Raw genomic sequence first — 25,976 nt, forward strand, 5'->3', positions numbered from 1 at the left:
ACAATTTCGAATTCTGTGAGCTCGTAGGGACTATGAATTGTGCCTTAAACATGTTTGCATTTTTTCCCTCTGATCCAGTATTTGCCATAATACCTGTATCTAGTAGCTGCTCACTAAATGTTTGTTGAATAAATTACAGTCATTAATAGACTTGGGTAAGAAGTAATATCAACAAGTAAGAATATTGATGGAAATTAGAACAAGTGTAATAATGTGGAAATCAAGATCTTTGGCATAGGCTGCAGAAACTAGCTATCTGAACAGCACAGGAGCTGTTAGTTGAAATGAGTTATTATTCAGCAGTTGTTCACAGAAGCATAATTAGAACTTTAAATTATGAATATCATAAATCATTCTTCTCCATGAGGGGCATTAACCTCTTCAGTTAGTTCTTTAGCTATGTCATGTATAGCATTCTCAAATTCATTACTGCTTTGTATTTCTATATATCCTTCTGGTTACATGGTTTTGTATTTTGTCTTTTTTGTTTGTTTGTTTTTGAGGGACAAATGAAGTTTAATTTTTTTAAGTGTCTATTTTTACCCCCTCCCTTTTTTAAACAATCAAGAGTTTGCTAAACCTTTAGAGGAAAGTCATATTAGCAAAAAAAGAACAACAGACTTGGCACTGCCATAGATGTTGAATAAAAACAGTATCCCAGGTGTAAATCATCCAACTTCAATGCAATGGAGTCAGAAGAAACTAAGGAATACGTGTTTTGATTGGAAATTAAAAGTTGATATATCTTCATAAGTTTTCTTACCAAGTCCTCAATTACCACTGACCCCGTCATCAGGTGGTAAAAATAATCAATGCCCTAAAAAAGTCACTCCAAGTTTTCAACATTATGTAGCAGATTGAAATAACATTGAACTTTCTGTTTATTGATTACATTTTTCAACTTGTATGTTTAACCCAACGTATTTTCCATATTACAATACTTTTAATAATGTACCTTAGAATTGATATTTTCTGTAAGTTGTCACGATATGCATTATCTCAAGAATAGAGATAATTTTCTTCTTTTCATTTAATGATACAACACACAAATGTTGACTTTATATATTCACATATGTGACTTTATATATAACTTTTTCTTTCACATGTACAACTGAAAAGATTGTTGAACCCAGAGGAACTGCTGTAATGAGTACACGGAGGATAATATATTAGTATTTCAAAAGTTTATTTCAACCCATTTCTTCTTTTATACTCATAAACACCTTCATTATGTTGATTGAGGAGGTAGCCCCACAAAAAGACGGTGGTGCCTAAGGTCCTCCAACTTTCAGCCAGTCAGGATTGCTGTGTGGTGGCTCCTGAACTAGAACGTTGACCAGAGCAGAAGGACCACTAGGGCACTGGGCCAGGGCCAGCAGCTCGGAGAAGAGACATAGCAACACGGATGGCGCCATCTTGCCCGGCCAGGTTCCACCTCCTTGTATTTCGTTTTTAATCTTAGACTTTAAACTCATAGGTGTCAGAGTCTTCATCTACTAAGTTCCTTTGTTCCCAAGGAAAGAGAACTTTGATAAAGGTGAGAGTCATGAGAAAGCTGTATAAGTTAAGAGAATAGAGTCTCTGAAGCAAAAGATTCCCGGCTCCTAAAGATTGGTCTTTGTTGGAAGTGCAACCTGAAGTCCCGAAACATCATTCTTGTAGGTACTTCTTCAGAACTGTTTCTTCTGGTACAGCTTTTATGGCTTTCTAATTTTCTATGATTCCTCCGTACATATTTCCTAACCCTCGGTGTGAAATGAGAAGTCACTCGAGTTTTCAAGTTGTGAGCTGAGGAAGCTTCTGTTTTCCAGGCCACCATTAATTAATTAATGATGGTGTGTAGTAATTTCTAGGGGAACATAAATAGCACAAGATTAATTTTGCTTGCAATGTTCCCTTGTGAGCCCAACATGGTAAGTAAAAAGATTAATTAAATATATGTTCTGAATAGCTCATTTCACTTTGTGTATTTTTTCCCCTAAACTTTTCTATCCATATCCTTCTTTATGAATGTAAAATGCCGGTCCCAGTTATAAATATTACAAAGCGAAGATTTTTTTTTTCCTTTGGTCTGTTCTCACACATCAGTATGTGGCTAAAAAGTGATGAGACTAATTTATGGTGCTGTGTTGTGTATACTTGTTATCAATTTTTAGTCGTACCAGAAATATTTGTTATCCTTTTTAAAAATGCTAAATGCAATTTAAAAATTATTTCCTCATCCCAACTTTAAACTTTAAAGTGTTTTAAACCTACTTCAAATTTATAGCTTTCCAGATGTGGGAAAGGGAGAGGAGAGAGGTGTAAATGGTTTAGTATGAGAAATTTTAAGTGTTTAAACACACATACACATATGTATGTGTATATATGTATATAAAGCACATGCACACTCATGTATGTATGTATATATTAATGTATGTCTATGTATATCCTAATCAGATGGACAGATATCTTACAGGGAACATCAGGTTTGAATAACCAAAGAATAGATGATAGCAGGTTGAAGCTCCTAAGGTTAGAATCCCAGTTTTTAAACAATCATCAACATCTTGGATTATTTCTCACCCCAGAGGCTCTTGACCCTTTTACCACAACACATATCATCATAGACAGAGCCGGGACCCACACATAGGTTCTGACAAAGGTATTCCTAGGGTCACTAGGAATCAAGTTCTGCCACTCCATGGATCAAGATGTCACTTCTCACCCCTGTTCCTCAGAGTTTTTAACTGGTTCTCAGTTTACAAACTGAAGTACATGAGTGGGCAGCCAACTGCAAAGTGTATCAGAGACCAATCATGAAAAACTGCCAAGTGGACAAAAATGAATAGAAAGGATCACAGTCTCTGCTAACAGTTGAGGTGAATGCTGCTTGATCAGGTACAATTCATGGATCAAATCTCTGCTTTTTAAAATGAGTTGCAAATTACCTTGTGCAACAAATGTTCATTGGGCACTTGACTGTGCTGTCTGCGATGGGAGGGTGATACGATGGCACGGCAGACAAAGCCCCTCCCGCCTTTTCATTTATAAGTCACATCAAGCTCATGTTTTTAACTAAGAGAAGAAACAATCCCTAAACTTACAGACTTTAGAATTTTGATAAGGGCCCTAAAGGATTCATTAGTGAGGCATAGTGTTGAGTTCCTCAACCTCCTCCCAAGTACATCTGAGAATGTTCTGCCTTTACTAACAGGGTCCTGCTCGTTAGAGCCAGGTGTGTGTGTTCAGGGACGAGTATAGGGAAGGGATTGTATCAGTATCTCAGGACTTCTGTAATTCACAAAAGCCCTGCAGGTAATTCTTGCAAAATACTGGTATAAGGAAATTACTAGTTTCTTCTTTTGGTGGAAGAGATAAATGTGGTAATTCCTGTACATGTATGTGCTCGTGGCATTTTGCAGTGCAGGACTTTGCTGAAGACTCTGGGACAGGGGTGGTGAGACTTGAAGGAGAAGGGGATGTGGACATGAAGCGGGAAGTCAGACTGATGGTGCCTTGGAGAGAACCTGGGAACGTGCATAACCTGAGCTGGGAAGGATTGGTCATTGGTGAGGAAACCCAAGAGTCAAACAAACCCGTAGTCTAACAGGTTGTTAACTCACTGCAACAAGGGAGAGTGCTCCAAAGGAGCCACGGAGAGCCTCACCCAGCAGAGGCAGAGACAGGCTTATATCCTAGGGCTGGGGGGAAGGGCGGAGTTTAGGTAAAAGTTAAATGAAACTGTGAAAGAGTCAAAGTGAAAGAGGGCTGTGAGTAAAGAGGTTAACATCAGTCTTGGGCACACAGGCAGCCTCAGTTTCCTGTTACCTAGGAAACCATGAAGTTAAGATACATGTGGAATACTGGGTCCCAAAGCCCCTGAACTGAAGCTCTGCGCTGGGCCTGGAGAGCAAGGCTGCTCCCTTGTGTCAAAGTGAACCCCAGCCTCCGGCACTCCAGGCAAGAGTGGGCGTTCTGCCTTCACTGCTAGTTCAAACAGCAGAATTTCCAACAACCTATGATTTCAGAGAACAAGTTTTCTCAGCTCTTAGAGTTAGTTAACAAAAGCAGAGTCTACGGATTCACGTTAGTATAACAAGATGTGAAATCAAAGTTTGACAGAGGCACCAAGATACAATAGAAGTGAAATTCTAAAGTTGCCAGAGCAAGACACTAATTTTCAGAGGAAATAGCTTGGACTCTTGATGACCCTTAAAAACAAACAAAATGAGAGTATAAAAGGGTGGAAGAAGTGAGATCAGTAAAGGACCTGCAAAGATGTTTCCTTTGAAGGAAGCAAAAATATGATTCTCACCTACCCACTCCCCTCCAAGGTTTTCCCACTTAATCTCACTAGAGAGAGAGCATCAAGACTACAAGGACAACTTGATTTGTATGGGCTCTGGGTATCTGGACTGTCTGATGTTTACCTGGGAGATCTAAAGATGAGAGGCTGAGGATATCACCTTGAGGTAGCTCACAGAGGGAGAGAGAAGAGGAGAGGCAAAAGGAAAAAGCAGGGGAGGGGGGACAGAGAAAGAGAGAGACAGAGAGAACATGATAGGCAGATGTGCATCAGGAGTCAACAGGCTTCCACAGTGGGTGGGAATACAGCATGTGGGAGTGTTTCTTGAGGACCAGAGCCACTCGTGGGAGATCTGGCCTTGAGGTATTTAAATCCTGCTCAAGAGGCACACCTGGTGGGACCGAGGGACCCCTCACCCCCACCCCCAATGGAGAGAATCTGTGTGAAACCAGAAACCAAGGGGAAAGAGGCAGTTAGAGACAGCTGGGTGGCCCATGTCACAAGAAGCACGGCTGGGTATTTCCGGTGCAGGTCTGAGACTGTCAGCACCTGAGAGGGACGGGCCAAGTGCTAAAGACTTGCCTGGCTCAGAGAGTGTAAACCCTCCTGGCCAGAGCATCAGTTGGTCTGAACTTGCTGTCCCGGCCCTCCTCTCTTCCACCTGCATTAGGAACTGGGCAGAAGTCCCATGGGGGACATAGAGAAGGAGCCCACCCCCTGCCGGGCAGTCGGAGGCCTGCTTGCTTGGGACCCCAGCTGGGGCAGTGGAGGGAAATCCTCTCTTTGAATGCAGTTTGAGGTGTTTTGATCAAAATATTGGCATTTGCTTTTAAATTTCTGAAATAAAACTGTTTCATGGCTTAATCTGATCACAGGACTTTGTATTGCCTGGGGACCATCAGAAAAGTTATGGGACCACCCAAGCTTCTATCCAGGGGCAGGGGCAGTTCTCCTCCCATGGAACATGTTTTGGAGGGTATTAGTTAGGGTTCTCTAGGAAAACAGAATCAACGAGAGATATCTTGAAGTATAAGATTTTATAAAAGTGTCTCACGCAACTGTGGGGATGCATGAATCCAAATTCCATAGGGCAGGCAGCAAACTGGTAACTCCGATGAAGGTGTTCGATGAACTCCTCAGGAAACGTTTCGCTGGCTAGCTGAAGAAGGGAAGGTCCTCTATCTTTCTTCTTTAAAAGTCAACTGATTGGATTAAATCCAGCTGATTGCATTCTCTCATTGCGGAAGACACGCCCTTCGTTGACGTAATCAGTCACAGCTGCAGCCAATTGACTGATGATTTAATAAACCAGCCTTCTGGTTTATTAACCAGCCACAAATGTCCTTGCAGTAATGGTTAGGCTAGTGCTTGCTTGACCAGACATCTGGGCACCATCACCTGGCCAAGTTGACACATGAACCTGACCATCACAGAGGGACAGTGGCTGACAAAGGTTTGTCATCTGTTTACAGACATCCCATGCTGGTCCCACTTGCTGGTCTCTTCGGAACTGGGAACACTGTGACCACCTGTGGATGTTCACCAACTCAGCAAGTGCTTTTGCTCTTTAAGGTCAGGGAAATAGGAAAGTAGTGGAAGACCTGAAAGGGAACAGCAACATGAAATGGGAAGAGACAAAGGTGGTTGGTGTGTGGGATGCAAACGAAGGCTAGAGATTTCTAGAGAAAGCTGGCAGCCTCCATCGATGCTTTGGTCTTAGGCCACCGGGCTTCCTTCTTAGTGTGAAACCATGGGTGCAGAGATGTACCTGGAGCCACTGGCTGGCTTGAAAAGATGGTGCCTCTTTTCTGGGAAGTCTCTACCCTTCAACAGGGATGGGCACTGGCAGCCTTGTTGGTGCCCTCAGACATCAGCCCCTGGGGCCGGGAGGTGGTGGTGTGGGGTGTGTGGGTTGGGCCGATTCAGTCCTCTATATGTGTATGTGTGTGTGTGTGTGGGTGGGTGGGTGGCTCTGGGGCAGCTTTACTCTGACATATGGATTTTGGAGCCCAGAAAGCTAGTTTTCTGAGCCATAGGGACAGAGCAGAAGTGGAGAGAGCAAACCAGGTTTTGGAGATGGAGACAGCTGCAGCTGACTTCCCCATGGCCTCCCTGAGCACTGGCTTATTTTTGCCCATGGGATCTATGAGCTGCCCCTCTATCTTCACAATTAACTTCCAAACTCTATATTAGGATGCAGAGATGATTTTTCAGTGGCTTGGAGGCACTGTGCTGTACATAGCAAAGGTGGCATTTTTTATTTATTGATTTCCGTTGTGACATCTTTTGATTCATCTGCAATCACCAGCTGGGCCTACCCAGATACTTTGACTTTTCCTAATTCCCAGCTGTTTATCCTTACCCGCCCTCCTCCTTTTCAGAAATCTGTTAATGTTGCAAGTTTGGTAGATAAAAAGAAAGCCATACCAAAGAGCAGAAGGAAAGGCTAGAACTGGTAGAACAGTTCTCTAAGGGCCTCAGCCCTGCCCTAATTCTCATCCAATAGGATCAATATTGTTAAGCCCTTACTATCCAAAAAGGAGTATCATGGTGAAAGTGTATTGACTATTTAAATGACTTTCGCTGAAGGTATAAAGGAGACAATCTGCTTTTTTCTTCTCTTATTTTGCTCAGCTCAGCTCCCATGCATTCCAAATCAACTCTTCTGGGGCCATCCATGCTGGGCAAGCTTATAAGGGGGGGAAAGTTGATTTTTTATGCAGTTGCCTTTAAGGCTTTGCATTAATCCCCTGCCCTCTGCCAACACTTCTCGGTTGTTTCCTGTCCCTTTCACTGGGGTGGCTCCTCCTCATTCTTCAGCTTATCCCTCATTTCCCTCAGGATGATCTCCTTGGTGCCTAGAGGATTGTGTTCCCAAAGTATCTGTGATTTCCCCATCACCTGGGTGGTAACACTTTCTGCAGTCCCTCCAGGGGTAGGTTTTTCACTGTTAGATCCTAAAGAACTAAACTTGTCCCTGGCAACTAGCAGGTTCTTCTTAGATCTGCTCTAATGAATGACTGTCCATCTCTCCGGTGAACCTGAAAAAGGAAGAAGAAGAAGAAGAATGAATGAATGATTTTATTCCCAGATGTTAGCAGCTTGATGTTCTCCTGTCAGGAATCCTTTTATGAAATACAAACTTCTTCCCATAGCCTACAACACACCTCTGTTTCCCTCTCTGACCCTCCTTTATGCACAAGGCTAGCTACACTGGCCTTTTTGTTCCTCCACCATATCATTTTCTTCCTACTTCAGAGCCTTTGTACTTGCTGTCTCCTCTGCCATGAATGCTGTCACTCCAGAGCTTTGCATAGCTGGCTTCTTCTCATTTGGGGAGCTACTCAAATCGTCCCTCCTTAGAGCAACTCTCTCTTCCTTCTCAAATTAAAGTAGCTCCCCCATCCCTCTAGTCACTGTTCTGTTTTCTTCTTTGCCCTTATCCTTTTCTGTAAATGTTATTTGTTTACTTGTTCATTATCTGTCTTCTGTTGATAAATAGCTTTGAGTCTGTCTTCATCGAGTGCTTAGTAGAGTGCCTAGTTCACTGAAAGAATTAGTATGTGATGATTAGTACTGAATAAATGTTTGATCAGTAGATGAATAAAAGAATAATCTCAAAGGTAAGCCAATTAATCCCCAAAGAGAGAATGTTAGTGATGGAATTTCAGGCGTTATTTTGGAAAAAACTTTGGGAGGGTGTTCTTTCCAATTTTTTTCATATTAGGCAATGTGAAGTTAGTAGTCGTTTTATTACAAGGGTTTTGTAAAAAGCAAAACAAACAAACAAACAAAAAACTTTGTTAGATGATGAGGTTACTGTCCTCCAAAGAGCTTTACCTTATTTGCAGTAAATAAGAAAGAAAAAGTATTTGTTCCATTCTCTGTGTCAGGTTTCTTGTCCTTACTTCTTTTTGAGTTCATGTTTATTTCAATATCCCTTTCCTTCATTAGGTCTGATTTTTATCAAACCCAGTTTTGTTCACCAACATATAATCCATGGACTTCTGGGGGGGAAAGTGCATAATTTCAAATAGTCTGCTTTAGAACGTCATCAGAATGACAAGTACAAGTAGAATGGCTAAGCAGCCAGTCCCTAAGGGATTCACCTGTGGTTCCTAAGTGAGATTTGCCCCTCTCCCCCTAAAGTGGACACCAGGCCTGCCTGATAGGTCTGAGAGCTCAGAGTACTTTAATTACTGGTCATTGATGCCTAGCTCAACTCACTCCCAGCCCTCATCTTTAATTCCCGTAGTCTATGTCACATCTTGAAGTGCTGCCACATTTCTTTACTTCCTATAGTTCCCCACATTAGACTAGCTTTCCAATTTATATTTCAGTATTTCTTTCTGTAAGTGTATCCTTTTTTGTTTAAAGCTTTATTTATTTTGTACTTTGAATTCACAGCTCTTCTTATCAAGGAGTTTTCCTATAACTTTGTTTACAGTGTTGGGTTATTTACACTATGTGTTGATTAAATAGTAGTTACTCGGAAAACAGTACCGGGGGCCCAGTCATATTTGCAAAGTTCTTTAAGAGAGCTGAAGGGGGCTGCTACCAGTGCCAGTTGCTTTGAGGGCCGATGTGGAAGAGATAACCCCCTGGATATCCTTGATGTCCCTTGCCACTCTCTGCATCTTACTCATTTCCTATTAAAATTTTTTTTTTCTAATTATGAAAGTAATACATGCTCAATATGGAACACAGAAAGGCATTAAGAAAAAAAGTCACTTATAATCTCGACAGAGGTGAAAACATTTTATGCTCTTGCTTTGAATATGACAACTTCCCTCTGAATCTTGTGCAGCATTTAAAAAAATACCAACGAGATCGCTCTGAATCCAAGATCTGTTAAAGATTAGAGGTTGTTTGCCAAGCTCGTACGGAAAGCAAATAATCGCAGGGAGGTAAGAAAGCTCGCAGCTGGCACATGGGGTTCCTTTTACGAAAGCTGCTGGCGCAGGGAACACACCCCATTCTGCAGTTACCTGGGACTGAGACCCAAGGGCGAGAGACTGGGGCGAGTGTGGGTGGAGCTGTAGATGGCTGGGGTGGGAGGAGCCATAGAGCCACCACCAATCAGAGCTCTGCTTTGTTTCTCTTGTCGACCAATGAGGAAGCTCTGCCGGCGAGGCCGAACGCCAGCCCGAGGCACCGCCCCATACGGTAGCCTATGGGCAGGCGCCTCTTACAAAGACAGCAGGGGCGGCCGGCCCCGGCCCCGCCCCGCCTCCCCCGGCCCCGCCCCGCCCCCCGGCCCCGCCCCGCCTCCCCGGCCGCGGCCCCGCCCCGCAGGGGGCGGGGACAGAGTCGGTTACTCGCGGGGCGGAGGCGGGGGCCGGGCTCCCTGCAGGCTCGTGCGCTCCACGCCCGCCGGTCCCGGATTGTCCTTCGCGGCGGCCGCGGTCGCTGCCTGCTAACCTCGGGCCCGGGGGCTGCAGGGGCCGGCGCGAGCGGCGCCTCCCTCGGAGGCCGCGGTGCCCGGAGCAGGTACTGGGACGCGGGGGCGCTGCGTGTGCCCCGGGGACCGGACGCCGGGGCCGGTGCGGGCGGCGGGCGCGCTCCTCCGGGTGCCGCGGGGCGGCGGCGGGGGAGGGGCGCGGGCCGGGGGCGTTGGCGGCGGCGACGGGGCCCCGGGGTCCGGAGGGAAGGGGCCCTCCAGGGAGGCGGCGCCGAGCTCCGCGAAGAGCGTGGTGGTGTTTTAAATACCGAGGAGGGTGCCTGTCCTCTCCGGTGTTAATTACACGTCTTCCGGGGCCCGGCGCTTGGCAGCGCTGTCTGCACAGGGGCATTATTACTTATTTATTATTTCTGCGTTAGAAGCAGCTGTCAGTGGGAGCTCGATTGGGGGCTTTTCCTGCAGTGACAGGTAGACCCAGCAGGGTGACTCACCTTTGTCTGGGCTCAGGTGGGCAAGGGCGAGGTAGGAATGAGGGGCAGGAATGCCTGGGGCAGGGTGCGGGGCTCGTGGGGGTGGCACCTGGTTCCTGCCACTCGCTCATGGGTGGGAGTAGAATTGTGGTTCTTTTTCTTCTTCTCTTTTTTTAAAAAAACAGCATTCGAATAAAAGCGCCTCTCTACAAACCGTCCGTGGGCTGCAGGTTTCAGGGATGCACCTGCTACTCAGGCTCTAACGCTTTGCGTAGAAGTTCCAAGCAACGAATTACATGATTTGATTTACTTGTGAATAATCACTTTGAATTGCTGTTACCTTTTCGTTTATACGTTCAGTGCATCTTTTTCCTTTCACTGTTCGTTGGCAAGTGAGATGATGAAGGTCACGCACGGGGTTTTAGCGGTCGTGGCACAGCGATGGCCTTTGGAGCCGCGCTCTCCCCTTCCAGATTCACACTGGCTCTAGGCAATAGTATTTCCGTATAGGACTTTAATTGAGAAGCTCATGGCACCCTGCTAATTTTAGTATGCCCTTCTCCTACTCCTTTGAGGTATTTAATGCATGTCATGCCCATTTTACAGGTACGTGAACTGAAAGCCCCAGAGTAGAAAGGAATTTTCCCTCAGGTCACTTGACTCCTACTTTATTTAATACCTGTAGTGGGTTTAATCCAAGATCTGGGTAAAGTTCCCACCATCAAGCAAGCTTCTGCATACCAGTTTCATCATGTGTGAGCCAGAGGTGGTTATTTCCAGATGAGATAGTCTAAGAACAAAAAAGATTTTGCTCACATCTCTTAGTTTTGTTTTTTTTTTAAAGTTGCTTGATGGTTTGAATTTCACCAGAAAGGTGATTTTTCACGGAGGCAAAACAAACAGAACAAAGGAGACCTAGCAGTGCTGTGTGAAAATCTCTATTTTAAATTTTGTGATGTTTTCCAAATTAGAAGACTTTATCTTATTTATATTTGCATCTTTGATCTAGCAGTGGGCTTCAGAAATGTAAAGGCTTTCTGAGTTGAATTGAAATAATTAGTATTCGTAAAGCAAAGAAAAATGAAGTGTAATGCATTTTGGCCATGACTTATGACTATGGTTTTGGAAATTTTTAGTATAAATTTATATAAGGGTTGAAGATATAAAATTCATTTCTTAATTAGAATAACCAAGCAAGGGAGCTTTGAGCATTAGTTTGGTGTAAGGCTTAGATGGATAGCTAGGGTTAACCTCTTGAATGAAGTCAAAGGTCAGGGAACTCTAGAGAATTGTTGGGTTATGTTAAATTTATCAGTCATCAGGAACATGGAAATGTCTTATGAATTACTGAAAGGAACTCTTCTAATTATAAAGTTAATTCCTTGTTTTCATGGCATTACATCTGTTGTATAGTACTTGTAATTTTTACATTCTTTTTGTTTGTTTACATAACTTATTCTTGCAGCATGTAAGGCATCCCTTATATAAGTCCTGGCAGCCTAATTCTGCTTTTATTTATATACTTTTATTGCCCTTAGTTTTTTTAATAATTCAATTTTATTGAGATATATTCACATTCATACAGTCATACAAAGTGTACAATCAGTTGTTCACAGTACCACCATATAGTTGTGTGTCCACCTTACTTAGTTTTTACTCTTCTGTCAAATTAAAATTTCTCCCACCCAAGCAAAGTTTTCCATAAAGAAACATTTGTCATCTCTTATTTTATAAGGAAGATGGGTCCTCTCGTCTTATGAGCTCAGCCCTCTTTAGTGTGGGAAATTGGAAAGAGATGTTGGTTGCTTGTAAACTATCTACTTGTGTTTTTACTTGAGTTTTTTTTCCCTCCTTGGTTATCCGGGTTTTCTCTCTCTCCCTCTCTTTCCCTCTCTCCTTCTCTCTCTCCCTCTTTCTCCCCCTCCCTCTCTCCCCCTCCCTCTCTACCCCCCTCTTTCTCTCCCCCTTCCATCCCCCCCTCCGTCCTTCTCTTTAAAATTATGACATAGTATGACTTCCACTAGATGGTGCACTGAGTGCTGCTTATTGGAAATTTCAATTAAAATTTTTTTCCTAATAAACATTTCACTGGCAGACTTAAATGTAGTGCACCTGTTTCTGTCACATTGCAATTCAGAGTGATTTAAGCCAGTTTTATTATGTGAGATTATTTGGAAGGAAAAGGACAGCTTAATTTAAAGCAAAGGAAGTTGTTAGTAACTTTAGAAATAACTTCTACTACCTAGCTGCCTGGTTTTCCCAGTTGTCAAGAACCCACACCACAGTGTGGACTTTTGGTGTGTGTTTTCAACTTTTTTTTTTTTAATGTCTTGTGCCTGTTGAAATTTTATGTGAACTGTGACTGAATTATATGAGCCCAGTTTTATACTTTGCTCTCTTAAATCATGGATTCTTTAAAAGAAGTTGCAGAAGAAAGTGGACAGGTACAGCAAGTTGATTTGCTACTTACTATGAGCAGATACTTAAAAAACATTTTCCGGGAATATAAAACTGGTTTTACAATTGCATTTTCTTTCTTGAAGGCTCATTAAATAAATCTTTCTATTATTTTAGGAGAGTGTTGTTACCAGCTTGCTTTGCTTATGAAAGAGAGCATTCTTTTCTAAGAGCAGGAGCTATTAGGTTTGTTACTGGTTGGATTGTTACTGATTGTTTCCAAAGGGAAGTAAGAAAACATAAGCTGCTACTTTAAGTTCTACCTCCTCCCCTTCTAGTTGTGGAAATAGCCATGTTAGTGGAGAATGAAGACTAGCTGGGATGACTGCATTTTGAGAGGTTTTGCAGAAAAACACTGGACTTTTAGAAAGCAGGATAGGAACTTAAACGAGGAGGTCCCTAAGTGGTTGGTATGTATGTTTCAGTTCTACTGAATTCTGGGGAGGAGACTATTGGTTAATTGTTTCTTGGACCCAACTCTGGTGTTCAGGGGATTGGGGAGGAGGTAAATAAATAGGGTCCCTTTAGGAAGGTAGCTCCTTGCAGTGTTGCCAGCCCGTGGGTGTGTGCTTTGAAAGGTGGGTGGTTGTAAGTAGCCAGGCTGATTATGAAAGCGGCCCACGTGCCAGCTTCCCACAGCTCTCTGAACCCCTGGTGACTTTAATCAGATAAATAAACATTTGAAGTTGCATTTACAGTTATCCCATGGTCTAGACTCAGGCTAGTTACTCTTTAATCTTCAAATTTCTGTTTTCAGTTTTTGAAATAAGTAGACACTGCTCTTTTAAAAATTATTGATTTGGGTTTTCAGGTGAATGACTTTCAGGTGAGTTCTTTGGCATATGGTAGGGTCATATGGTAGGGTAGGTGTGTGAGTATATTTATGATAATTTATCTTCCACTCCCTTTTCTAAAGGGCCTTGTTAGAGACAGATAAACCAGTCATATACACAGAGAGCGGTACTGCTCAAATCCAGGACTTAGGTGTGTGGCTGAAAGAAGGCTCCTGGTTTCCATACAGCTTAGAAAAGGGACTGGTCAGCTGGGATGCTGGAAAGGGCTGGGTTTGGTAGGAGCCTGGAGACGGCTTTAGCACCTGTCACTGTATTCTATACTGTAATCGTGTCTGATGTGCGATTATGTATTGATTAACTTTACTCATGATAAAGACAAACTCTTTGAAAGCCTTTCCTCCTGTACGTGTACTTAAAGCAATTTGAGTCTACAGAATCAAGCATTTCTGAGTTGCAACTTCTATTTTGGCAATGGGAAGTTTGTTGAAGTGATGTAAAAATTTGGAGTTGAGCCCAGGATAAAAAGGATTATGGAGTTATAGTCTAAGACTTCTCAGGCGTCAACTGTTGATAGTCAAAATATTTTTTTTCTTCTCCTAATATGGCTTCAGATTTAACTTTTGAAGGTTGTGTTCAGACTTCTGTGCTCTTTTCATATTTCAAATTTAGCTCAGTTCCCAATTTTTTTCTTACATGGTATAATCAGTGTACAAGGGAGGCATCCCTCCCCACCCCCACACCCCCTTTGGGGAGGGATTTCTGTGCTATGGGCAATGAGGAAAGGAATAAACATTTGATTTATTTAAGGTCATTTTAAATAAGAGAAAAACTTAACATTTTAGAATATTTCAACTAGGAATCATTTCACCTTTAACATAAGCTTGGTATGAACAATTTAAATCAGTGGTTGTAAAACTATCATGCCTCAGAATCACCTGGAGGGCTTGTTAAACTCAGATGGATGAGTCCCATTGCCAGAGTTTCAGGGTCTAGGGTGGGTCCTGAGATTTTGCGTTTCTAATAAGTTCTCGGGTAATGGTGATGCTACTGGTCCAGGAACCACACTTTGAAAGCCAGTGGGTAGATTCCAGGGGAAATATAAGTGTAATAGTGAAGAACATGGGCTTTGATGTCCGGAAGATGTGGATTTGAAACCCTGCTCTGCCACTTACTAGTTCTTTGACTACAGGCAATTTTCTTACTTCTTGTTTTTTCATCTCTAAAATGGAAATACGTGGTACTTCAATGCCATCACAGTAAATGAGCTCAGATGTATTTAAAGCTCTCAGAACAGTGTCTGGCAGGTTGCAAACATGCAATAAATGTTAGGTTTTTAATCATAGAAATCAGTTAGTGTATGAAATAAGTAAAATCCTGACTCTTATACAGTTGAGGTAAGCTCCTTAAGGGCAAGAAGTTTTAAATTTATCATCATTTCTTGGCACCATGTTGGGGGAAAAAAACACGAGTACTCACTATATAATAAATGAAGGAAACGTTTGTTGAAGGAAGGAAAAGTTTGTGTCATCTAGTGGTTTTCCAGAAACATTTTCTAGAGACATAGAATATTCCAACTGGTGGTGGCTTGTTCTTCCTAAAAAGGTTGAATCCTTTGGTCAAAATATATGGGATTCTCTCAACACTTATTTTATTCTTTTATGTAACAGGAATTCTCAAGGTTGTTTCTGGCAATTAAATTACAGGACGTACCTCAAAGTCATCTTTAGCACGTGTCCTGTCTGTCATCCAGGGACTTTGATGATCCTGAATGCAGTGCTTGAGACATCTCCTTCCCCAGCTTGCTGAACGCCTGGTTAATTCCCCCTGCCCCAATTTCTCGGTCACGATCACCTATTTTATGTCCTTTGTAGCAGTCATCACACTCTTATTTTATTTGTGTACTTTTTACTGTGTCCCTGGCTGGAATGCAGGCTCTCGTTGGGTGGGGACTGGATCTTCACTACTCCACCACTAACTTGGGGCACAGTACTTGGTAGGTAGGACTCAGTGCAGCCTGGTTCAATGAAGGAAAGTGGATTTGGAGATTGCCATCTTCCTTCTCTTCCTAAACCAGCACAGGCTTGACTGAAAGCCCCAGTTCATGGCCCGTGCAAAGCCTCTTGTTTCATTTTATGATCTGTTTCCCCATTCGTATTCCCCTCCCCTCATGGACCCTCTTCAGAGTATAGACGTAATTTCATGAAATGTACTGCCAGATCGTTATCTGGAGTGGCTGTACTGGGTCACACTCTCACCAGCTGGTGTTCCACACGTTCTTGCTGGCACTTGGTATTTTCTGACCTTATGATTTTTTTCCAATCTGATGAAACAGATGGAACAATCTGGGCATAATGTGATATGTCATTCATATTTGCAGTTCTCTGATTACTGATGAAGCTGAGTATCCCCTTGTGTGAATTGGGCATTTATATTCTTTGCCTCTTTTTCTATCAGGTTTTCTTAATCCCTCCCCTTTCCTCCTTAATTTATAGGAGTTTGTTGTATATTCTAGATGCTAATCCCTTGTTGAATTTTAGATGTTGCAAATGTTTTCTTAGTTTTTACCTATCAAGTTTTTTTCTTTGAAATTCTTTGTTGGAGAATCTTTAATTCTGTTCAAATTAAACATCCATCCTATATTCCCCCCTTCTGGATCTTGTTTAGGAAATATCTCTACTCCTAGTTAACAAAGGTATTTTCTACATTTTCTTCTAATGAGCTTTGGAATTTGGCCTCTCACATTTAACATATGTTGAAGAGTAGCAAACAAAGTGGACCTCTTGATCTTGTTCCCAACCTGAAAGGAAATTCATCTTTAATTCTGCCTTTAATTGAGATATTTCAGTTTTTAAAAATTGTTAAGTGATTTCATTGGCTTGAAAAGCTTAAGAAATAAGCACAGAATTCTCTTCCTGACTTTGGTAAGGTAAATGTCATACATGGTATAATTTTTTAAATTATTATTATTAAAGAAGTGGTAGGTATACAGAAAAATCATGCATAAAATATTGAGTTCCCATATACCACCCTATTATTAACACTTTGCATTAGTGTGGTACATTTGTTATCATGAACAAACATTTCTCTAATTCTACTGTTAACTATCATCCATCATTTACAGTAGAGTTCACTGTGTTATAGAGTTCTGTGTTTTTTTTTTGTTTTTTTTTACTTTTTATTCTAGTAACATATACAACATAAAATTTCCCCTTTTAACCACATTCAAATGTATAACTCAGTGCAGTTAATTACTTTCACAATGTTGTGCTCGCATCACCACCATCCATTACTAAGACTTTTCCTCATCCCAAACAGAAACCCTGTACCCATTAAGCAATTACTCTTCCTCCCCCCACTGCATGCCCCTGGTAAGTCCAGTCTACTTTCTGTCTTTATGAATTTGGATTATTCTAGATATTTTAATAAGTGGAATCATAAAATAATTGCCCTTTCATGTCTGGCGTATCTCAGTTAACATAGTGCTTTCAAGGTTCTTCCATGTTGTAGCATGTATCAACATTTTATTTCTTTTTAGGGCTAAAAAGTAGGTACATACCACTTTTTTTAAAAAAACAGTTTTGTTCACATCCATACAATCCATCCAGAGTATACAATTAGTGGCTCTTGGCATAAACAAAGAATTGTGCATTCATCACCACACTCAATTTGAGAACATTTTTATTTCTCCAAAAAGAAAAATCCCATAGCCCCACACCCCCCTATTATTGACACTTAGTATTGGTATGGTGCAAATGTGAGGTTGATTTCTGAGCTCTCAGTTTGATTCCATTAGCATATGTGTCTGTCCTTGTGCCAGTGCAATGCTGTTTTGATCACTGTCACTTTGTAATGTTTGTTATTATTATTATTTATTTATTTTTATTGAGATTGTTCAGATACCATACAACTATCCAAAGATCCAAAGTGTACAATTAATTACCCATGGCACCACCATACAGCTGTGCATCCATCAATACAATTTTTTTTTTCAGTTTTTAGAAGATTTTCACTACTCCAGAAAAGAAACAAAGACAAAAAAACAAGGAAACTCACATCCTCCCATACCCCTAACCATGCCCCCACCTCCATTATTGATTCATGGTTTTGGTATAGTAGATTTGTTACTGTTGATGAAAGAATGTTAAAATACTGCTAACTGTAGTATATAGTTTGCAATAGGTATATATTTTTTCCCTATATACCTCTCTATTATTAACCTGTAGTTTTAGTGACATACATTTGTTCTAGTTCGTGAGAGAGATTTCTAATATTTGTATAGTTAATCATGGACATTGTCCACCACAAGATTCACTGTTTTATACATTCCCATCTTTCAACCTCCAACTTTCCTGTTGGTGACCTACGTGACTCTGAGCTTACCCTTTCCACCACCTTCACACACCTTTTAGCACTGTTAGTTATTCTTGTTACATGCTACCATCACTCCTGTCCATTTCCAAATATTTAAGTTCACCCTAGTTGAACATTTTGCTCATAATAAGCAACCGCTCTCCATTCTTTAGCCTCATTCTATATCCTGGTAACTTATATTTCATGTCTATGAGTTTACATATTATAATTAATTCATATCAGTGAGACCCTGCAATATTTGCCTTAATGTGTCTGTCTTATTTTACTCAATATAGTGCCCTCATTGTTTCTTCATCAACCTATTTCTTTTAAGATGGTTTTGTTCAAACACTATACATTCTGTCCTAAGTAAACAATCGTTGGTTCCCCGTATAGTCACGTATTTATGTATTGAGCACCATCGCCACTCTCTGTATAAGGACATTTCTTCCACGAAGATGGAGGAAGAGTCAAAGAAGGCAGAGAGGCAAAAGAAAAAGGCAAGAGAAAGAAAAACAAACAAACAAAAAAAACTTGATAGAAGGTGACAAAAGGAAAGATAACATTAACCTAAAGTAGGATAAAGAGTCAGACAACATCACCAATGCCTGGAGTCCCATACCCTTCCCCTATTCCCCACCCCTCCATGTGCATTTAGCTTTGGTATATTGCTTTTGTTACATAAAGGAAGCATAATACAATGTTTCTGTTAGTTCTAGCCTCTAGTTTGCATTGATTGTATTCCCCCCCCAATCCCACCCTATTTTTAACACCTTGCAATGTTAACATTTATTTGTTCTACTTCATTTAAAAACATATTTGAAAATGGCTGAGGCTTTCTCCACTGAGTCAAAAAAGGAACAGAGCTAGTCCGAGGCGACCCTGCAGCTCTCCAAGGTCAGTCGTCACCCAAACCCTCTGTCTGCTTGCTGGGGATTTGTACGTTATAGTGAGCAGTTCACACTCGCTAATTAAAACCCCAGTTGGAGCTCAGCTGAGTTATAATTGCTCGCTGGAAGAAATCTTCTCTCTGGCACCAGGAGGCTTTGTAACTTGGGTTGTAGGGGAGGTGTCTCCCGATTTGGATCTGCAGTTTTTATGCTGTGATCTCGGGCATTCCTCCCGGTTCAGGTTGGTGTATGATGAGTGGACGGTCATGTTTGTCCCCCTGCAGTTATTCCGGATTATTTACTAGTTGTTTCTGGTTTTTTTTAGTTGTTCCAGGGGGACTGCTTAACTTCCACTCCTCTCTATGCTGCCATCTTAAATCCTCTCCTGTAATAAGTTTTAAGATTGGGAAGTGTGAGTCTTCCAACTTTGTTCTCTTTTTTCAAGATGTAATAAGTTTTAAGATTGGGAAGTGTGAGTTTTAAGATTGGGAAGTGTGAGTCTTCCAACTTTGTTCTCTTTTTTCAAGATGCCTTTGGTTATTTGAGGCCCCTTACCCTTCCATATAAATCTGATGATTGGCTTTTCCATTTCTGCAAAGAAACTGTAAATCACTATGGGTAGAACTGACATAACAATATTTAGTCTTCCAATCCATGAACACGGATGTCCTTCATTTATTTAGGTCTTCTTTCATTTCCTTTAGCAATGCTTTGTAGTTTTCTGTGCACAACTCCTTTACATCCTTGGTTAGATTTATTCCTAGATATTTAATTCCTTTAGTTGCTAATGTAAATGGAGTTTTAAACATTGATTTTTTCTTCAGATTGTTAATTACTAGTGTATAGAAACACTACTGATTTTTGCCTGTTGATCTGGTAAACTGCCACTTTGCTAAATTTATTGTTTGCAGTAGCTTTGTTGTGGGTTTTTCAGGATTTTCTGTATTTAGGATCATGCCATCTGCAAATAGGGGAAGTTTTACTTCTTTTTTTCCAATTTGGATGCCTTTTATTTATTTCTCTTGCCCAATTGCTCTAACCAGAACTTCTAGTACAATATTGAATGACAGTGATGACATCTTTGTCTTGTTCCAGATCTTGGAGGGAACTTTCACTACTCATACTCTTTCACTATTGAGTATAATGTTAACTGTGGGTTTTTCATATATGTCCTTTATCATGTTGAGGAAGTTTCCTTCTATTCCAATTTTCTGAGAGTTTATCAAGAAGGAGTTCTGGATTTTATCATATTCTTTTTCTGCATCAATTGAGATGCACGTGTGATTTTTTTCCTTCCTTGTGTTAATGTGGTGTATTACATTTATTTATTTTCTTATGTTGAACCACCCTTGCATACTTGGGATAAATCCCACTTGATCATGGTGTATAAATTCTTTTGATGTGCTGTTGGATTTGGTTTGCTAGTATTTTGTGGCAGATTGTTGCATCTGTATTCATAAGAAATATTGATCTGTAGTTTTCTTGTGGCATCTTCATCTGGCTTTGCTAGGAGGGTGATGTTGGCCTCAGAGAATGAGTTAGGGAGTGTTCCCTCCTCTTCAGTTTTTTGGAAGAGTTTGAGCAGGATAGGTATTAATTCTTGGAATGTTCAGTAAAATTCCTCTGTGAATGGGACTGTATGACACAGTGAACCCTGTTGTGGATGATAGTCTGGGGTCAGTAGTACAAATATAAGAATGTTCTTTCATGAATTTTAACAAATAGATGACACTAATACAAGGTATTAATAATAGATGGTCTATGGGGAAAAATGCTCATAATGTAAACTATGAAAAAAAAATCTCCCTGTGAAGCCATCTGGTCCTGGGTTTTTCTTTCTTGGGAGGTTTTTGATTACTGATTCCGTTTCTTTACTAGTTTTTGGTTTGTTGAGATCTTCTGTTTCTTCTTAAGTCAGTGTAGGTGGTTTGCTTTTAGGAATTTGTCCATTCAGTCGGGGTTATCTAATTTGTTGGTGTACAGTTGTTTATAGTATCCACATATAGTCCTTTTTATTTCTGCAGAATTGGTGGTAGTGTACCAATTTCCCTCTCAGCACTGCCTTTGCTATATCCCGTAAGTTTTGGTATGTTGTGTTTTAATTTTCTTTCATCTTGAGATATTTCTGAATTTCCCTTGTGATTTCTTCTTTGATCCATTAGTTGTTCAAGAGTCCTTTGTTTAATTTCCACATTTGTTTATTTCCCATTTCTCCCTCTGTTATTGATTTGGTTTTATTTTCTTGTGGTCAGAGAAGATATATTGTGTGCTTTCAGTGTTTTTGAATTTATTGAGACTTATTTTGTGACCTTATGTATGGTCTATCCTGGAGATCCATGGTATATAATTCTTTTAACTCTGAAAAGTTAGTTATGTATATTGACATTTTTAAATTACATATTTGAGTGATGCTTATCAGACTTTTCCAAAGTAAGGTATGTGTAATGCCTCGGGTAAGTTAAAACCATCATAGATTTGAAAAAGCAAAGTGGAAATTTTAAGCTGTGTGAATTAAAAAAAAATACTGAAGTATAATATGTACATAGTACAATGCATATATGTTACGTGTGCAGCTCACTGAACTTTCATAGACACATTGTGTAACCAGCACTAGGTCAACATTAATAGTTCCCCAGAAGCCACCTGTATGCTCTTTTCTATCCTAACTTGTAACAGCGTGAATTCATAATGGTGGTTTTTGTCGTTTATATAATGGAGTCATAGCGTATGTACTCTTCTAGTTCTTTCTCAATTTCTTTCATTAATCTCTCCTTTTTTTTTTCTCTCCATATGGAGAGAGCTTGAATTTTTGTTGTTCCATTCATTCTTTTTTTCATTTTTATAACTTTTATTTTGAAAATAATTTTGAAGTTACAGTTACAAAAATTGTATCATAATACAAAGAACTCCAATATACCCCATACCCACATACTCGCTTTGTCTACCTTTAATATTTTGCCACATTTTTGTATAATTATATCTGTGTCTATCTATCCATCCTTTACCTATCTATATATCTAATTATATATATACCTATTTTCAAAAATTTGATTGTAAGTTGCATACATCATGATCCTTGAACATGTCATACCTCTATATATATTACTGACCCCACAGAAATAAAAAGTATCGTAAGAGATTCTATGAAAATCGATATGCCAATAAATTGGACAAACCAGATGAAATGGACAAATTACTAGTAACACACAAACAGCCTACCTACACTGACTATACAACAAATAGAAGATCTCAACAGACCAATTCCAAGCAAAGAGATTGACTCAATCTTCAAAAATCTCCCAACTAAGAATAGCTCAGGATCAGATGTCTTCACAGGTGAATTCTATCATTCATTCCAAGAAGAATTAATACCAATCATGTTCATACCCTTCCAGAAAACTGAAGAGAAGGGAACACTACCTAATTCATTGTGTAAGGACAGCATTACCCTAGTGCCAAAGACACTACAAGAAAAATAAAATTCAACACAAATTTCTCTTATGAATATAGGTGCAAAGATCCTAAACAAAATACTGCAAATTGAATTCAACAGTGTATGAAAAAAAAAAAAAAGGATCAAGTGGATTTTATCCCAGGCATGCAAGATGGTTTAACATTAGAAAATCAAAGAATATAATACACAACATTATGAAACAGAAGGGAAAAGACAATATGATCTTCTCAGTGGGTGCAGAAAATGCTTCTGACAAAATTCAGCATTTTTTCTTGATAAAACTACTTAGTAAGAATAGAAGGAAACTCCCTTAACCTGATAAAGGCATAAATGACAAACCCAACCTAACATAGTTAGTAGTCGAAGAATGAAGCTTTCCCCCTAAAATCTGGAACAAGACAAGGATGTCCACTGTCACCACTGTGGTTCACCATTGTTCTAGAAGTTCTAGTCATAGGAGCTAGGGAAGAAAAAGAAATAAAAGGCCTGCAAATTGGAAAGGAAGAAGTAAAACGTGCACTATTTGCAGATGACATGACCCTATATATAGAAAGGCACAAAGAAAACACAAAATTGCTACTCAACCTAATAAAAGAATTCAGCAAAGTGGTAGGGTACAAGATCAACAGCTAGAAATCTTCACTGTTACTATGTACAAACATTGAATAATCAGAAGAAGTAATGAAGGAAAAAATTCCATTCACAATAGCAACTAAAATAATCTAATATCTAGGAATAAATATAACCAAGATGTAAAGGGCTTGTACACAGAAAATAAGAAAACATTGCTAAAATAATTCATGAAGACCTAAATAAATGATAGAATATTCTGTGTTAATAGATTGGAAGAAAAACATTGTTAAGATGGAATGAGTGCATGGATCTGTGATATTCTGTTATCTCGCAAACAGAATTGGGATCCAGGTTTAAGCTGTTGTAAAGGCCAGGATCTGCTGGGGGAGGGGTGGGGTCCTCTGGGAGAATGGCAGGATACAGGTATGGAGATGACCATGGAGGGCTTGGGGTCCAGGGTGCCCACCTGGTACCTGAGGGTTCTCCATGTAGATCACATGTGTGGGAGGTCAACATCAGCTCTTCAAGGGGCACAAGGATGGTGCACATGTGGAGCTGGAACTCAGGAGGGTGGAAGGTTGGCCATGTCTGCTTGGGGACAGCCTGAGGAGACGCTGTCCTCTCAGTTCTCCATTGTCCTGTGTAGGGCTCTCCATAAGGACAAGGCAGGGTTCAGTCCTTTGCTTCTGGTTGGCCTCATGTATAGTCCAATATTAGTCTGTCAAACTTACCAACATGTGGAGACATTGTCACCAGCTCTTCTTTACGCCCCTCTTTCTGAGCCCCTGGGCAATTGATTTTGACATCACGTGATTCTTTTTCTTCTGTCTGGGATACCTCACATGTTCAGGGGATTCCCATTCCTGAATGAAACTTGATTTCCTCATCACTCCAAGGAATATTTAGCTGACCTGGGGGCTTCTTTAGTTCCTGAGTGTCATCTCCCTCCTTTACTTCCTGGACATTTCTAGTAATTTCAAGCTGAAGCGTCACTTCCTCCATTTTTATCCCTGAGTTTTCTCCTGAGACTCTCTTCTCTGCAGCGGTAGGGCCTAATCCAGGGCAGGCGGGGCTGGCACTTACAGTGTTGCAGAAATCCAGGTAGGTATGGAGGCCCCGAGTATGGAAAAGTGATTGTTTTTTGTTCCATTCATTCTTAGGTATTTGGCGTTTTTAGATAGTTTTGTAAATGGTATCTCTTTAAATTTCATTTTTCAAATGTTCATTGTTGCTATGTAGTAATAAAATTGATTTTTGTATATTAAATTTGAATTCCATGTAAGCTTCTGAAATTCGTTTATTATAAATTACTTGTAGACTTACTGTTATGATTTACTTAACATCATCATCAGCATCAGCATCATCATCTTCTGTGGATAGTGACAGTTTTTTTTTTTTCTTTCCTTCCTTTCTGGTCCTTATAACTTTGATTTCTTTCTCCTTATTTCACTGGCTATGATTGCAAATAACAGTGGTGGCAAAGGGGCAGCATGGTATTTAAAGAATACAGGGCAGGGAAGGAGGAAGCTTTAGTTCTGCTATTGTAACTTGCTATCTAATCTTGGTAAGTCCCTCAGTCTTTCCTTGGTTGCCTTTGAAATTTATGAGGTTTAATTGGCCTTTCCCTTTTGGTGAATAAACGAGGCCACAGTTCCTAACACGTAGAGCCTGGAGCCAACCACGTTGCCTGAATTCAATCTAGTTCTGCAACTTATTAGCTGTATGACTTTGGGCTGGTCAGTTAACTTTTTTTTTTTTTATTTTTATTGAGATTGTTCAGATACCATACAATTATCCAAAGATCTGAAGTGTACAATCACTTGCCCCTGAGTACCCTCACACAGCTGTGCATCCATCACACTTAATTTTTGTTCAATTTTTAGAAACTTTTCATTACTCCAGACAAGAAATAAAGTGAAAGATGAAAAGAGAAAAAAAGAAAAGGAAACTCTAAACCTCCCCTATCCCTAACCAACACCCCTCAATTGTTGACTCCTAGTATTGATATAGTACGTTTGTTACTGTTTATGAAAAAATGTTGAAATACTACTAACTGTAGTATATAGTTTGTAATAGGTATATAGTTCTTCCCTATATGCCCCTCTATTATTAACTTCTAATTGTATTGTCATACATTTGTTCTGGTTCATGAAGTGATTTCTAGTATTTGTACAGCTGATCATGGACATTGCCCACCATAGGATTCAGTTTTATACATTTCCATCTTTTGACCTCCAACTTTCCTTCTGGTGACATACATGACTCTGAGCTTTCCCTTTCCACCTCATTCACACACCATTTGGCACTGTTAGTTATTCTCACATCTTGCTACCAACACCCCTGTTCATTTCCAGACATTTAAGTTCATCCTAATTGAACATTCTGCTCATACTAAGCAAGAGCATCTACATTTCTTCCACAAGGCAGGAGGGAGAGTCAAAGAAGGTAGAGAGGCAAAAGAAAGAGGAAAAAAAAAATGACAGCTAGGAAGCAGCAAAAGGAAAAATAACCTTAAGTCAAAGTAGAATAAAGAATCAGACAATACCACCAATGTCAAGTGTCTAACATGCCTCCCCTATCCCCCCCTCTTATCTGCATTCACCTTGGTATATCACCTTTGTTACATTAAAGGAAGCATAATACAATGATTCTATTAGTTACAGTCTCTAGTTTATGCTGATTGCATCCCTCCCCCAGTGCCTCCCCATTTTTAACACCTTGCAAGGTTGACATTTGCTTGCTCTCCCTCGTAAAAGAACATATTTGTACATTTTATCACAATTGTTGAATACTCTAGATTTCACCAGGTTACACAGTCCCAGTCGTTATCTTTCCTCCTTTCTTGTGATGTCTCACATGCTCCCCACCTTCCTCTCTCAACCGTATTCATAGTTACCTTTGTTCAGTGTACTTACATTGTTGTGCTACCATCTCCCAAAATTGTGCTCCAAACCACACACTCCTGTCTTCTATCACCCTGTAGTGCTTCCTTTAGTATTTCCTGTAGGGCAGGTGTCTTGTTCACAAAGTCTCTCATTGTCTGTTTGTTGGAAAATATTTTGAGCTCTCCCTCATATTTGAAGGACAGCTTTGCTAGATACAGGATTCTTGGTTGGTGGTTTTTCTCTTTCAGTATCTTAAATATATCACACTACTTCCTTCTTGCCTCCATGGTTTCTGCTGAGAGATCCGCACATAGTCTTATTAAGCTTCCTTTGTATGTAATGGATTGCTTTTCTCTTGCTGCTTTCAGGATTCTCTCTTTGTCTTTGACATTTGATAATCTGAATATTAAGTGT

General features: G+C 40.3%; 1 protein-coding gene and 1 pseudogene across 1 annotated transcript in view; one reads left to right on the forward strand and one right to left on the reverse strand.

Moving 5' to 3' along the window:
• Nucleotides 1–1,185: 1,185 nt before the first annotated feature.
• LOC119535178 lies at nucleotides 1,186–1,415 on the reverse strand (annotated as a pseudogene).
• An 8,231-nt stretch (nucleotides 1,416–9,646) lies between these two features.
• MPP7 (membrane palmitoylated protein 7) overlaps nucleotides 9,647–25,976 on the forward strand; it is a 260,841-nt gene continuing 244,511 nt past the window's right edge. The window contains exon 1 of the mRNA XM_037837977.1: nucleotides 9,647–9,778. The gene's annotated coding sequence lies outside the window, so the exon portion shown is untranslated. The remainder of the gene's footprint in view (nucleotides 9,779–25,976) is intronic.

Source organism: Choloepus didactylus, chromosome 5 (assembly GCF_015220235.1).
Source record: "Choloepus didactylus isolate mChoDid1 chromosome 5, mChoDid1.pri, whole genome shotgun sequence".
NCBI lineage: Eukaryota > Metazoa > Chordata > Mammalia > Pilosa > Megalonychidae > Choloepus > Choloepus didactylus.